This window comes from Monodon monoceros, unplaced genomic scaffold (assembly GCF_005190385.1).
Source record: "Monodon monoceros isolate NGI ecotype Baffin Bay Population unplaced genomic scaffold, NGI_Narwhal_1 Super_Scaffold_6, whole genome shotgun sequence".
NCBI classification, from domain to species: domain Eukaryota; kingdom Metazoa; phylum Chordata; class Mammalia; order Artiodactyla; family Monodontidae; genus Monodon; species Monodon monoceros.
Genome location: NW_021703783.1, coordinates 25,190,234 through 25,202,808, shown reverse-complemented (window position 1 = coordinate 25,202,808; position 12,575 = coordinate 25,190,234). Strand labels below are relative to the sequence as shown.

The 12,575-nt window shown below is 44.5% G+C and overlaps 1 pseudogene; it reads right to left on the bottom strand.

The window, feature by feature from the left end:
• Positions 1–2,434: 2,434 nt before the first annotated feature.
• LOC114885723 lies at positions 2,435–2,795 on the bottom strand (annotated as a pseudogene).
• Between the last annotated feature and the right edge of the window lie 9,780 nt (positions 2,796–12,575).

Below are 12,575 nucleotides of genomic sequence, written 5' to 3'. Positions count from 1 at the left end.
GAAGGTGTCAGCTGGATTTGTTTCTTCTGAGGCCTTTCCCTTGGCTTATAGATGGTCGTCTTACCTCTGTCTTTATATGGTCTTCTCTCAGTGCATGTCTGGGTCCTAATTTCTTCTTCTTACAAGGACACCAGTCATATTGGATGAGGGCCAACCCTAATGACTTCTTTTTAACTTAGCTCTTTAAATACCCTACCTCCAAATACAGTCACATTCTGAGGTACTGGGGGTTAGGACTTCAACATATGAATTCTGAGAGGACACAATTCAGCCCACAACAAGGTAATACTTCCCAACTCATCCCATGAGCCAGCATTACCCTGATACCTATATCAGACAAAGAAATTACAAGAAAAGAAAAATACAGACCAAGAACTCTCATGAATGTAGATGTAAAAATTCTTAACAAAGTGTTAGTAATTCAAATCCAGTGATAAAAATGATATGTCATGACTAATTGGGGTCTATCAAGGAGAGCAAGGTTGGTTTAGCATTCAGTCAAGGAATATAATTCACCACAGTTACAGATTAAAAAATAAAAATTTATATGCTCATCCCAATAAACACAAAAAATTTTTGACAAATTCTAATGTTCATTCATGGTTTAGAAAAAAAAACCCAAAAACTCAGTGGACTTCCTCACCTCAGATATACTGTGTTCATGGATCAGAAAATACTGAAAGTCATCTGCAAAACACCTACAGCTAACATCATCCTTTATGGGGAAATGCTGAGTGCTTCCCCCATAAGATCAAGAACAAGGCATGGATATCCACTCTTAATACTTCTGTTCAACATTGTACTATAGTTTCTAGTCAGTGCAATAAGACAAGAAAAAAAAGGCGTAAAGTTTGAAAAGAAAGTAAAACTGTATTCACAGATGACATGATGGTCCATGTAGAAAATCCTATGGAATTTACTAAAAAGTTACTGATGCTAATAAGTGAGCTTATCAAGGTTGCAGGATATAGAGTCAATCTACAAAAATCAGGTGTATTTCTATATGCAATAGCATTGCAGTGCAAATCTGAAATACTTGGGGATAAGTTTGACAAAAAATGTGTAAGACTTGCTCACTGAAAACTACTGAGGGAAACTAAAGAAGTCCTAAATACATGGAGAAATATAGTGTGGTCCTAGGTCAGAAGATTCAATATTATTAAGATGTCAGTTCTCCCCAAATTGATCTATAGAGTCAATGCAATCCCATTCAAACTCCCAGCAGCCTTTTTCGTAGAACTTAACAAATTGATCCTAAAATTAATGTAGAAATGCAAAAGCCCTAGAAGAGCCTAAATAACTTGGAAAAAGATAAACAAACTTGGAGGACTTATATTACCTGATTTCAATACTTACACTAAAGCTACAGTGATTAATAAATACAGTGTGGGGAAATTGAGGTAAAGTCAGACAAATAGGTCAATTGAACAGAACAAAGAGTATGGTAATAGACCCAAACATATATGGTCAATTGCTCAACAAAGTTAAAGGGTTATTAAGTGACAAAGAGGATAGTCTTTTCAGTGAATGGTCCTGGAACAATTGAATAGCTACATGTAAAAGAAATGAAGTTTGATCCACACCTCCCACCATATACAAAAATCAACTCAAAATGGATCATAGATATAAATGAAAATCCTAAAATTTAAAAACTTCGAAAGAAAACACATGGTGAATGACCTTGGGTTAGGCAAAGATTTCTTAGATATGAAAAAAGATACAGTCCTTAAAAAACATTGATCGAGACTTCCCTGGCGGTCCAGTGGTAAAGAATCTGCCTTTCAATGCAGGGGACGCCGGTTCAATCCCTGGTCGGGGAACTAAGATTCCCACATGCTGCAGGGCAACTAAGCCCACCCGCCACAACTACTGAGCCCGTGTGCCTCAGCTAGAGAGCCCACGTGCCACAAACTACAGAGCCCACACGCTCTGGAGCCCGCGCATCACAACTAGAGAGAGAAAACCTATAGGCCACAACTAGAGAAAAGTCTGTGCACCACAAATACAGAGAAGCCCAAGCGCCACAAGGAAAGATCCAGCATGCCACAATGAAGATCCCGTGTGCTGCAAATAAGACCCAATGCAGCCAAAAATTAAAAAATAATAATAAATAAATATTTAAAAAATTGATAAATTAGACTTAACAAAAATTAAGGGGCTTCTCTGGTGGCGCAGTGGTTGAGAGTCCGCCTGCCGATGCAGGGGACACGGGTTCGTGTCCCGGTCCAGGAATATCCCACATGCTGCGGAGCGGCTGGGCCCGTGAGCCATGGCCGCTGAGCCTGCGCGTCCGGAGCCTGCGCTCCGCAACGGGAGAGGCCACAACAGTGAGAGGCCCGCGTACCGCAAAAAAAAAAAAAAAAAAAAAAAAGAATGTATGTATGCTTTTGTTTTTTCAAGTTTCAGACATTTATTAATCAGTGTAAATGCCAACACAATACACCAACGTGATTTCATGTATGTAGAGGGGAAATATTTCCTGGTTAATTAGAAAATTTTACAGATAACTTCTGGAACACCTTCATTCTAAGCAGCTTTATAGTCAAACATTTCATTTAGAAGTCTGGACCTTCTTTCTTCAGTTTGCTGTAATCCACATTCACTGAGTAGAACATATATTGATCACTGGGATTCAATTTCTTCTGGGTTCTGGGATATTCCTTCTGTTCCAAATGACTGAGCAATGCCAGATACAAGACATACAGTGCTGCTCCAGTACCTCCGGCTCCAATAAATACAAAGAAAGAAATCAAGCTTGTATGCTTCTTGGCCTAACCAAGGATCTAGTGGAACATATTTGTGGCAAAGGCCTTTGGCCTGAAAGGAGACGAGAACAAATCTGCCAGGCCCCAGACTAAGTAGTCTCTGCCCAAATGTACACTCTTTGTGGGACTTCTCTGGCGGTCCAGTGGTTGAGTCCGCACTTCCACTGCAGGGGGTACAGGTTCGATCCCTGGTTGGGGAAGTAAGATCCTGCAAGCTGTGGCCAAAAAATAATAATAACTTTGACATATACCTACCACATGATCCAGCCATTCTTTAGGTAATTAAATACTGAAGGGAAATAAAAGCATATGTATATGTCTACACAAATACTTACACATGAATGTTAATCACAGTTTTATTTGTAATAGCCAAAAACTGGAATCAACCCAATTGGCATTGACAGACAGATGAGTGGATAATAATTTGTAATATATCCATACAATGGAATACTATTCAGCAATAAAAAAGAGTAAGCTATTAATATATGAAGCAACATAAATGCATCTAAAAACAATTATTCTGAGTAAAGAAAGCCAGGCAAAAAATGAATGCATACTATAGGGTTCCATTTGTATAAAATCAAACCAAAAATGCAAATAATCTATAGTGACAGATGACAGATCAGTTGCTGCTTGGAAATGGGGGCTGAGGGGAGTTTGACAGAGGCCCAAGGAAGCTTCGGAAGTAACAGGTATATTCATAATTTTAATTGTGGTGATAATTTCACGAGTACATACTCATGTCAAAACTTAAAATTGCATAGTTTAAGCAAGTGAAATGTGTTGAATGTCAATAACACCTCAAGGATTTTTAAAAATCTAACTGAAAAGTTGAGAATACACACACTGTAATTAAAATGGGGTTTAAAAAAAGGGAAAACCCAATAACTTGATTTACCAATCATTCCCTTCTACCTCATTCTATGGGCTTCTAAACAGGTGTACCATCACCTGTTTATCCACAAGCATTAAAGACATCTATGCTAAAGATCGGAAGCAGGTCAGGTAAATCTAGATAAACCCAACAAGTGCCTAGCATGAAGAACTGCAGGCACACGACTGCAGTCACAGTTATACACTCCTTCAAAGAAAGCCAACTTGCATTTTTGCTTCTAGGTTTCTACCTGGCATGCTGTTGTGATTCTTTAAACTCCTTTCCTTAAAACCCTTGCATGGCTGTGTCAGTTAATCCCAAACTATTATATCATGGTCCTACCCAAACCTAACCAAGCCCCCTTTCCCCATGCAAAGGTCTGCCTTAGACCAGTCTCCAAAACCTTAGTAAATATCCAGGCTCCGCCCTTTGCCCTCTGACAGGTTACTAAGACTGTCAAGGGAAAGCTCTTCCTTACTGTGCAAGCAATAAACAGAATGTTTCCATGTTAATTCAGGAAGCCAGTATTTAACATTACTGATCGTGTATATTTCCTCTTCTGAGTTAGTTTAGTAATCTTTGCCCATTCATTTTTAATGTCTGTTTTGGCTTTGATTTATAGTTTAAAAACATTTTTGATAGTGGGAACCAGCCGCATAGCACAGGGAGATCAGCTCGGTGCTTTGTGACCACCTGGATGGGTGGGATAGGGAGGGTGGGAGGGAGGGAGACGCAAGAGGGAGGGGATATGGGAACATACGTATATGTATAACTGATTCACTTTGTTATAAAGCAGAAACCAAAAAAAAAAAAATCATTTTGAGCTATTCTTTGCTCTATACGATATCAATATTTTCTCTTTCCTTTTAATTTTTGGTATTTTTTGTTGCACAGAAAACTTAAGTTTTCAATTGTTTAAGGTTATTATACATTCCTTTAAAAAAAAACAAAAAACAGCTTCTGTTGCCATACTGCCTGGGTTCAAATCTCTACTGCTTAACTATCTGAAGACCCTTGTTTTGTCACTTAAGTCTCTGGGAACCTGGTTTCCTCATCTGTCTCCCCACAGGAATGTAAGCTCCACAAAGGAGGCATTTTTGACTGTTTTGTTAACTGCTGTAGCCCCAGCTCTGGGAACAGTGCCTGATACATACTGCTCAGTAAATATTTATTAAATGAATGAATCTACAAAGCCAGAACAATAATCTTATTTACCTCATAAGGTTGTTATAAGAATGAACTAATCCTTGTAAATTTTAGTCTAGAACAATGCCTGGCACACAGTAAGAGCACAAGAAATGTTAGCTCCCCCAGCCCCCAATCCCAGAATCCTGCCTCTTTGTGAAGTCTTACCTGAACACCCCTCCCCCACCTTGCCTTCTCCCTTTTCCACTCCCACCAGATTTGCCCACTGTCCCCCCACCTTAGCAACACCCGCTTGTCACTTGGAATTCTTAACCTATGGGCAGCTGTAAGCCCTTCTGAGAATCCAAGGAGAGCTGTGAACACTCTCCCCAGAAAAACGCACCTGTGCACATACACACCTGTACAATTTCAAGGAGCTCATTGGACCCTGACACTAAACCGCCTTTTTAGATTCCTGAATTAAGTAGACCTTAATGTCGAAACTCCTTATTGCTTTGTAGCAGTAAACCTCAACAGGCCCCAGGAAATTTCTCAGAGCAGATCTTAGCTGCAAGGATCAAAGTCCAAACTGGGTGTCAAGATCTGAGCTCCGAGTAGCAAATTTCTCTCTCCCATGGAGGAAAGGACGACGATTGTTCCTTCCTGACTGCCCCTTCAGAGCTGACCCTTCACCCTGATCTGACAGGGAAGGGCACTGTGGAGGACGAGGGCTGGAGGAAGGGGGCTCTAAATGGAAACAGGAGGCCCCAGTAGATTCTAAGACCATCCGTAAACTTCGGCAACCCCGTTTATTTATTTCAGTCTCCCAGTTGGTAATTAATAAACCCTTACCACCATAATGACCCGAGCTCCTGTCTTCTGCAGCAGGATAGAGGGGGTAAAATGGGAAACTGTCCCACTGCCTTTTCAGGAAAAGAGGAAGACTGGCCTGTATGCAGGTGAAGAGCCCTGGACCTGGCGACTAGCCGAGCGACTTCCTGTTAAGTTCTGTAACCTTCCTAAGCCTGTGTTTTGCGCTAAGAACAGGAACAGCAGCATGAACCTCATACTTTTGTTGTGAGGTAACTAAATCGACTACACACTGTTTTGCACCTGGAAGCACCCAATAATTATTAGCTGTTATTTATTACTATGAAATAGCAACTCGAAAGAAGGGCGTTGCCTGCTTACCAACGCGGTGGGCCTGGAGTCGGCCCAGGGGAAGGAGGGCAGCGTGTAGGGAGCTGGCCTGGGGCTGAGCCTGTGCCACTGCCCGGCCTCCCCACCAGCCACAGGCCCATCAGCTTCTGTACTGTTGCCCTCCTTCTAGCTACATGGCCCCTTGCCTTTTCTCTGTCCTGGAACTCCCCAGACAGAGATGCGCAGATCCTCAAGGGGTTCACCACCTTCCCCTCCCTCTAGCCGCGGTGTAAGACTCCCTCATCTATGGATGTTTCTGTCACAGAGTCAGAAATTATTGGACTCAGAGAACCTGAAAGATGGGTCCAGCCCTTTCTTTCTTTATTCTGATTAGAAACAGTCCAGAGGTGATGTGATTTGCCCAAAGTCGGCAACTTCCTGGAATTAGAAACCAATCGGAAGACTTCCATGTGGGTGTTCTTTCCGCTATTATCAGGTTACCTCCGAGCCTTAGGATCTGCTTTTGAAAAGGAATGAAGAGGTCGTCTAGGGAGAGCCACTGAAGGAAAAAATATTCGGATTTGGTAACCGCTTATGGCAGGGGATGAGAGAGTGGGGGGTGATAGAGTGTGTAACCTGCTTCCCCTCAAAAAGCATAATGTGAACGATCTTAGACTTGTTTTACGAGATTATGAATTTTAGTGAGTGCATCTTCCGGCGGGAGCGGCTAGGAACTTTCCTGTTTTGTGTACCCAGGCAAGTGCCTAATGCAAAGTAGGTACCGAATAAACGTTTGCCACCTGGACGACCGCATGGCTGGATGCGCCCCATCCACCATAGAGATGCAGGAGGATTTGTGGAAATAGCCCCACCCGGGAGGCACGTAAGTCCTTTCCGGTTTTTCTCAATTATGGCTTTGCCATGCATATTCTTTGTTCCTAAATCCTTGACTGCATCTCTTGATTATTTCCTTAGGATATTTTCCTAAAAGTGGGATTACTGTGAAGGGTACGCCCACATTTAAGGCTCTCGATTCTGAACCCCTCCAGCGGTGCAAGAATGAGTCAGCTTCCCAGCACGCTGGCTCAAACTGGGTATTATCAAACTTCATTTTTTTGCCATCTTGATAGAACAAAAATAATATTTTATTTGCATTTCTTTGTGGACTGATAAGTTTGAGATTCAACTAATTTTAAAGAAACATTCTAAGGAGCCCAGAGAAATCCTGTGTGGGGTAGGAGACCAGTGAAATTAGGCACATTCTGCCCAGTGAGGGGAAACCTAAGGGCACCTATTGTTTGGAGCAATTTGTCCTGAAGATGTAAACATCTGAGCCTTTATAGAGAGGCTTCCCGTGAACCAGGGAGGGAGAGCTGTGATTTACTAGCCTCCCTCTGTTTGTTACTTTCATTTCCTGATGAGGAGTTAATGGTATAAAACAAATGAAAAACCAGTATAAGGTTTTTCATTAAGGACAGCAAGAGAAAGTAGAAATGGGAAAACTATCTCAACTTAAAGTCCTGGAGAAAGGGGAGGGGCGAGCGGTGAACTTTGAAACATATTTCCAGAGGAAGGGAGGTAAGTCCCTGGGGGTCCGCTGCCAGCCTGGAGGGGCCCGAGGGGGACTCTGGAGACTTTGTATGTGACAGACTGCTGTTTGGTTGTGGAGCTTACAAGGCCAGGGGTCCCCGAGGACCCGGAAAGGACTTTTAAAGGACTTTTGGGGCTCCCAGGTAAACTGCCAAGGGGCAAAGGAAGGCAGTAAGGAAGTGGAGGCCGCGGTGCAGCCCAGGCTGCTCCAGGAGTGCTGAGAAGAGAGCTTCGGGCTTTTCCCAGAGAAGAGGCAACGGTGAGCTCGGGGGCTTTTCTTGGTTTATGAAACAATGAGGACTTCCCACTCAGTCAGAGCCAGGAACTGGTCCCCAACTCTTCAGGTATCCCCTGGGTTCTTTTACAAAGCACACCAAGGAGGATAACTATTTTAGAAATGTTTACAGACAGCTTTATTTACTAACCTAGCTCTCATTTACTCTCAACTAAATTTATAGTCCTAATTGCCGTCATTAGCATTTTCTTGATAATAAACATACAAGATGTGTTTTTTAGTTGTTGTTTTTTAACTTTGTGGGGGAGTTTATTTTCTTGATTGCTTTACGTTTCCTATTAAAGCCTTAAATTTAACAATCAGCCTCTCACAGCTCAGCAAACCAAGTTTTTCTGTCACTTTAATTCTTCTGAAAGGGCTTAAGCCAAATATGAACCAGTAGTTCTTAGAGGTTTAAGTAAGTGATTTCAAAGCCTGTCACACTTCAAAAATCACTTAGCTGCTTTTTAAAAAATTTCAGTTGCCCCTGCCTCCCTTTTGGGAGACTAATTTTATAGGGTTGGGACATACCCTGGAACTGGTATTTTTGAAAAGCCTCCTGGGTGATTTTTTTCAAGTTGTCGCTACAAAGAGCAACTTTGGGGAACTGATGTCTAAATGCTTATCTATTTTGTTTGTCTTTTAATGGAATTTGGAAATGGCAGCTTTAACTTCTAAAATATTAATAATACTTTGCATTTCTGGAAAACATTCCTTTTCACCTCTCTCCCCACCTGCTCCAGGCTTCAGCTCACTGGGCTCTGCAGTCCTTACTTGACACTCTTACTACCCCGTGTTCTCTCTGGTTCCCGTGACTCCTGGTTTTCCTCCCTGGCAGCATATTTTGGGCTTTCTTTCGTGCATGACAATTGGCCTCTCTTCTTGTACTGTCTTTCAAAGCACTGTTGCTGCTCAGGGTGTCCTGGAAGCTCTGGTGGCCCTACTATCCACTCTCATGATCGGCGCCTGGGTGCTTACTGTTCTCTAATCTGCATCTCTCACTATTTCTGTGGGAATCTCTGCAGATGCCCTCATTTCAACTGCCTGCAGAGCATCTACTCTCGGATGTCCCACGAAGCACCTCAGACCCACTATTTCTCAAATATTGAGTTCCTAGCCATGTTTGTCCTCTGTGTTTCATATCTCAGAGAAAGGCTCTCCCAAGTTATTCAAGCCAGAAGTTTGGGGATACCAGAGACTCTGCTGAACTTGTGTTCTAGAAGGTGGCGACCGTCAGTCCAACTCCTTCGTATCTCTAGACTCCTTCCATCATTACCTTAGTTCAAAATCCCCCAATGGCCTTCCTCTTTCTCTCTTACTCCCTCCAATCCGTTCTCCCCACAGCACAGTCATCTTTCTAAGGTCAGATCTTAACTTTTAGCCTCCAGCTTGAAGCTCTCCATCCCTCCAGGGTAAAGTCCACCTTCACAAATCTGGGTTAAAAAGGTCTTACGCCCTCTGGGCCCTACTGGTCTCTCTAGCACGCGTCTCCACCCACGGGAGCCGCTCTCTGCACAGCCACAGAGTTACAGCCGCAGCCCAACCCGCCAGACACTCCCTCCCCCCCCTCCCCTTTAAGATGGCCCCGCTGATCCCCGCCTCCTGGGGATCATGCCCTTGAGTGTGTTTCCTGATGTGATTCTGGAGAACAGAAAGAGTACGGCAGGAGTGACATCAGCTCCGCAAAGACTGTGGCTCCTTTCTGGGGGCCCTCCCCCCACTCACCTGCCCTGCAGGAAGCCAGCTCCCCTGTTGTGAACGCCCGGGGATGGTGCCACGTGACCAGGAACAGAGGGGAGGCCTCCAGCCAGCAGCCTGTGAGGAACTGACTCCTGTCAGCAACCGCAGGAGCGAGCTCGGAACCAGGTCCTCCACCAGAGTTGAGCGTTCAGATGGGAGCGCAGCCTCGGCTAGTGGCAAATCTGCCATCCCATAAAAGCCCTTCAGCCTGGAGGCGCCCAGCTAAGCCACACCTTGATTTCTGACGCAAAGAAACTGAGATAATCACCGTCTGTTGGTTTAAGCAGCTCCACCTTTTTGTTAATTTGTTACGCAGAAATAGATAACCAGCACCACCTCTGGAGCCCTGCCCCTCCTCCACACCAACTTCAGGGTCCTCCTGACTTCCGATTTCCACCAGTCATGCTCAGTGCTTAGCCCTTAGTAGTAGAATTAGGGATTTGTCCAGATCTCTGCCTCCAGACTGCAGGCTCTTTGGGGAAAAGAAAGAAAAAACCCAGGGACTTCCCTGGTGGCGCAGTGGTTAAGAATCCACCTGCCAGCGCAGGAAGATCCCACATGCCGCAGAGCAACTAAGCCCGTGCGCCACAACTACTGAGCCTGCGGGTCTGGAGCCCGTGCTCCGCAACAAGAGAAGCCACTGCAATGAGAAGCCAGCGCACCACAACGAAGAGTAGCCCCTGCTCACCGCAACTAGAGAAAGTCCGCGCACAGTAATGAAGACCCAACGCAGCCCAAAATAAATAAATTTATTTAAAAAAAAAAAAGAAAGAAAAAGTCCCTTTCACCTTCTCAAGACTGAATCCCGCCCTGCTCTGGCCACACCTTTGAATACCTACAGTATGGCAGCAGTCGCCCCCAAGCAGAGCTGCAGCTCCAAGAAGCTCAGGCAGCCAGAGCCAAGCCTGCCGCCCCCGCCACCCCCCGCGCTGACCCGGGCGCACACACCCGGCCGCTGTGGGTGCACTGCCCTCTCCTTGCGGGGAGAGTGTAGTCATTCCTTGCTTCTTCACACACACCCTCAGGCTACACTTGGGGTTTCTGAATGGCAGGTGGGGGCGGGGAGAGCCGCCCAGTTCCTCCAGCCAACCCAACTGTCACACTGTTTGTTCCAGCACGTCGTGGGGAGTCCCTGCAAAAAGCGAAACAAAACAAAACGAAACAAAAAACCCACTAGCCCAAGGTACTCCTGCTGCTTTCATTTTCTGGTGATCCAACCCACGGGTCACTCACTATCTCAGACCTAACCCTGAGCTCTCAATACGGTTCCTGGAGCCCAGCACCCGCCTCGGCGCAGGTATCACACTGTCCTTTGGGCTCCCGCCCTTGGCTAGATTGTCTTCCCGGGGGGGCCCCCCTGTTACCCTGTGCTGGCTGTACCACGAACCCCCGCTGCCAATCTGCCAGCATCCCTACTGAGCCCAAGGTGGATGAATGAATGTTTGAGAGACATGCCTGGGTATGAACACACCTCTGTCTACTTAAGAACGAAAGCTTCTAAATAACACTGCACGCGTGGCGTGTGCTTCTGTCCCCTGCCCCACTGGACACTCCCAGCAGTTCTCCCCTGGGCCCTTCCTCCTGCAGTGGCTTTCTGCTAGCTGCTGTCTGTGGCTAAGAAGATTCTGCTCTAGGTGTGTGGTAGTGTGATCATGGGAAGGACATGGGTTTGAAGGCGCAGATCTGCTTTCAAATCTGAGTTCTGCCATTCATGATATTTACCCTGCTCGTGTTACCGGCCACCTATAGGCCTCATCCTCTGGCGGGGGTGGCCGACTAATAAGCTGTTTCCCCCGTTCTGAGATTAATTTTAAAAAACCACGAATATGACAATGCATGGCATTGTAGTAGTAAGTGTTCAACAGTTGCTTCTTGTGTGTTTTAAAATGACTTTAACAATCCTTGTAATTTTTCCTTGGAAATATATAAAGCTAAAGAAGATGGTTGATGTCTAGCCGACAAAGTGTCTCTTTAGGTTTTTTGTTTGGTTTTTTGTCAGGAGATGGAGTCGGAGAAGGTTAAGAGCTTAGGGGACCACTGTTTCACTGGTTTTTAATCTGACTCTTCCATCTGCCGTTCGGGGCAATGCTGTAGAAACAGCTGCTCAAATGCCTGAGGAAAGGATGTGCCTGAACTTGCCGCAGACTCCCAGGTGGTAAGGTGTTTTTCGTGTTTGTATTCAGGCCTCTGTGCCTCTGCTTTGGCCCCATCACAGGTGAAAGGGAAGTGCCCACATCACTCAGAGCACACAAAACACAGTGGCTCGCACGCTGCCTACACTCTGCCATCAGCAGCAGGTATATAGACTCACTTGCCAGATCAATAAACACATGACTTCAAAAATTAAATGCATCCAACTTTCTTTTTATTGCCCAGAGTAGACACAGGGGGTAAGATAGCAAGTCAGTAGTCTTTTCAAGTCAGTCCACTTCATGGTCTAGTGTGTGCCAGTGCCTGACTTCATGCGTGATCAGAAGACACACTGTGTTGAGAGTTTTAGATATTTAAATCAACTGTAGAAGCTTCTATATCCACAGAAAATTCACTGTAACAATTCAACTTTCTCTCAACAACGTGAAAAATTACCATAGTGTGGTAAACCTAGGTTTAGTCAAAAACAGATCAAAATTTGAGTTCTGAAGTCTACATACTTACTTCCTTGATAACATAAACAGGAAGGAGAAGTATAACAAGATATTTTAACAGTGGGAGAGGTAATTTGGCATTTTTGTATAAAATGAGCATTTCAAATAATACTCCAAAGGGGCATCTACTTTCAGCTAGTCTCTAGCAACTATGTCTGAACTTGCTCTCCACCAGAGCCACTTAGAGTTGTTTGCCATTTAAAATGATAAATACTAGTCATCATGTATAATCATTGGTAAGGCACTTAAAGAAAGCAAAATAAAGATGTCAGGGAAGGAGGCTGACAGGGTTTGACTGTCTGCTCAGACAGGACTGCGTGACTTTATTTAGGTCATAATGCCCAAGGTTCTCGGCTTTGAAGATCCCCAAACTCCCTATTTTGCTATTTTGGAGGTAATCACTCAGGCTCACAGTGGGAGCT